We start from the raw sequence: 3,545 nt of genomic DNA, 5'->3' as shown, positions 1-3,545 counted from the left end.
ACCTGTTGTGTGTTATTCTACATTTTCTTTTCGGGTCTTTCGTAATACGTGCCTATATTTTTCCAACCCACCACATGCACTGAAACTTTTCCTGAAGAGACAGCGGAACATCAGAGTAACAATCTGTGCCTCCTTCCATAGTGGACAGCAAGAATTCGGCTCACAGTTTAACCCTGCATGCCAGGCATCTGGCTTGCCCTTGCAGAGTTCATGCTCTTCTGAGAAATAAGGTTAACATGCAGGAAACGATAAAGACCCATATAAGCCAGATGGTGAGTGTCACAGGGATTCAAATAAATGATTGACCATGAGGTTCACATCATGGGGGAAAAGACATACAGAACCCAAGAACAGGTAGGATGCAATTACAAGGAAAGAGTGAGAGGGACAACAGTTAGGCACAGAGCGCTCATGGGCTGGTGCATGGGCTGCAGCAACCCAATGAAGACCACGAGTATTCTCCCCTTTTGTCGACGAGGAAACTGGGCACAGCCAGTACCTGCTTTAACTACCACCATCCCTTCCTCTCGTAAACTACCAAGATAGGGTGACCACAGCGTGAGTCAGTGGCAGGATCCCACTCACAGGTGCTGTGTTTGATTTCGCTTTTAATTATTAGCATCCCTTGTTCTTAGGTCCTATGAGCTGTGTTGGAGGAAATACTTGAAACTGGTACCCACCAGGAGCATCCCTTCCTCCGTCTGGGGATCTGGAGTAGTGAGCTACAGCGCTGTCACCCATCTCACACTGGACTTGACATTCCAGAATTGGAATTGGCTCCACATCAGGGAGCACAGTCCATGAGGAAAGGCTTCAAAGTACCTCTGCTCTTTGACCAGAAGACGTAAAATTTCTATTACCATATTTTACCATTCTCTTCGTGTAAGTAGATTGGATCTTTAAAGAAGTTCAGTTTCTTGAATGTTATTGTGTGTTTACTATGAGCGATGTGTGGTAGGTTATAAGGGAGACGGCGATGAATAAGTAAAGGACTTGGGGGTGGGAAGAGTATATGGAAATAACTGAAACATGAAGCCAAACAAACAGCAAAGTGTCAGACCTGGAAGAACTGGGTTTGATTCTGGTCTTCACTACCTACAGGACTTAGAGACTGTGTGATTTTAGGGTAAGTCACTCAACTGCACTGAACTCAATTTGCTGATCTGTTCAGAAGAAAGAATAAGAACTTGTCTTATTGGATCGTCGTGATGATTAAATTCAGTATTTTGATAGATGCATTAAAGAAATGTCATACAAATATTAATTATTATATTTCAAATATATCAATGCTGCAGTAGAAATTGTACATGTTAAAAGGAGAATGGGAGCTATCTAGTGGGAATATCTGTTCACTTTTGTTGTGAATGGTGCACCTTCCTGTTTAGTCCTATTCTAATATTTTCCTCACTTTCTCTTTTAGAATATGGAGGTTTCTTCCTTGAGCATCCTTGAGCATCACCCTCATATGGAGAATTAAAAATAGCCCTGGGAAGGAAAGGCAGGGAGCGGAGGTGAAGAGAGTGGAACGTTGCTGTTAGAGAAATGACTGGCAGTGTTTATTTTCAATCACAGAACTGTACATCCATGCTCACCGAGTGCCTGTCCACATCCAGGTCTTAGTCTGGGAATGTTCCAAATGAGGCAAAGCTTGGAATTACACCTGCTCTTCGCGGGGGCGGGGGGACGAATCCTCAAGTATTATTCCTAATTATTTTGGTCCTTTAATGATGTCTAGCCTTCCAAATATGGGATCAGACATTTACCCACACCTAGCTCTCCTCGTATCAACATTTTTTCATTTTTTTCTTTCAATAAATATTAATTGAGGGCTTACTATGTGCTAAGCACCATACTGGGCACTAAGGCTTCTGACACACCCAAGACCTAGCCCCTGACCTTCCACCATTGAGAGCATCACAGAAGATGGAAATGGACAGTTTCAAAATGATGAATTAGGTACTCCCAAAATAAAATAAGGTGTTCTAGGGCCTCACTTCCTCTGAGAAAACTTTCCTTTGGTGCCCTTAGGCTGCATTACACACTCTTTCTAAGGCAAGTCTCCAGACCACCTGATTTTCTCAATTAATATTTATTGAAAGAAAATACGAATGAATGAATGTTTGTAAGAGACAAGGTGGATAAAGATGAGCCTGCTCATACAGAGACCTAACTGTCTATGAACGGTCTTTCAGGCTTTGTTCCATTTGGAGATAGTCAAAAACTGCTTGTAAGATCAGGTTGTGTTTTTTTTTTTTTTTTAAAGATTTATTTCTTTTATTTTTAAAAATTTTTTCCATCTTATTTTATTTCATTTCTTTTCAGTATTCCAAGATTCATTGTTTATGCACCACACCCAGTGCTCCATGCAATATGTGCCCTCCATGATACCCACCACCCGGATAAGAGCAGTTTTTTAAAATGAAACACCATAACCTTGGGATAACACGGATCTAGCAGAAATTTCTTTTCTACAGACCAAGGAGAAGTTTGATCATTATAATGTCTACTGTTGACAAGCTCCCTTCGATGCTTTCTGTTTCCTTACAATAACCCCATAGACGGTCTTAGTATCATCTCTATCTTACAGGTGATAGAGCCTAGCCATAGAGTGACATTTATCTGCTCCCATAGGGTAACAACCTGTTAAATCAGATAATCAAAGGAACTAAGGAAGTAGTACTTGGGCAACTGGAACTCAAGTTTTTGTTGAATTAAGTTCTATAATGGTCCCAATTTTTGCTTCATTCAGATATCCAAGCTTCTACTGGATTCTATTTCATTCATAATAAACTAAAGAAGATTTTAATCCTTGTTTCTGGGTAGATGTGGATAGTATAATCTGAAAAATTAGTACAAACATCATAAAACATTAAGTGGAATGTTGATAGTAAGTTTAAAAGTTGATCATTCAGTTAAGGAGACTGGCTGGAATTTGAAACTGTTAAAATGAACAGAAGATATTCTTCTAGAACCAATGATGCTGTGACTATCCATGTTTGGAACTTTCATCAGATTCAACCCAATAAACATTTCCCAGGCACCTACTACGTGGCACATGCTGGGACAGATACTGAAGAAGCAAAGATGAAAAAGTGTCTCTTCCTGTTGTTGTCAGAAGTTGCTCTGATTTGAAGCCATGTGGACAGGCTGTAAGGAAGCCCAGAGGAGGGAAGGAATGACACTGCGTGGTGCATGGCTCATGGGAACGCTTTCTCGATGGGACAACCATTGAGCTAGAACTAGGCCCTAGCTGGACTACAAGAAAGAAGGACACTTTTTTTTTTTTTTTTAAGGACTTTATTTATTTGAGAGAGAGCACAGGCTGGGGGTTTGGGTAGGGGGAGAGGCAGAGGTAGAGGGAGAAGCAGACTCCCCCTGAGTGGGGAGCCCAATCTGGGACTCGATCCCAAGACCCTGAGATCATGACCTGAGCTGAAGGCAGATGCTTAATCAACTGAGCCACCCAGGCAGCCCCAAGAAAGACACTCTTAGTGTAAGAAATGGTAAGAAAATCCACAGAGACACAGGAGAACATGGGTATTTGG

The 3,545-nt window shown here is 41.4% G+C and overlaps 1 long non-coding RNA gene across 1 annotated transcript; it reads left to right on the top strand.

The window, feature by feature from the left end:
- Positions 1 to 305: 305 nt before the first annotated feature.
- Positions 306 to 2,359, top strand: LOC116567149. The gene is made up of 3 exons (XR_004276126.1): positions 306 to 1,126; positions 1,421 to 1,511; positions 2,323 to 2,359. It is a non-coding gene; the product is annotated as an uncharacterized LOC116567149 (long non-coding RNA).
- Positions 2,360 to 3,545: the final 1,186 nt, after the last annotated feature.

The sequence above is a fragment of the Mustela erminea genome, chromosome 10 (genome assembly GCF_009829155.1).
Source record: "Mustela erminea isolate mMusErm1 chromosome 10, mMusErm1.Pri, whole genome shotgun sequence".
In the NCBI taxonomy this organism is placed as follows: Eukaryota; Metazoa; Chordata; class Mammalia; order Carnivora; family Mustelidae; genus Mustela; species Mustela erminea.
This window is presented reverse-complemented; position numbering and strand designations above follow the sequence as displayed.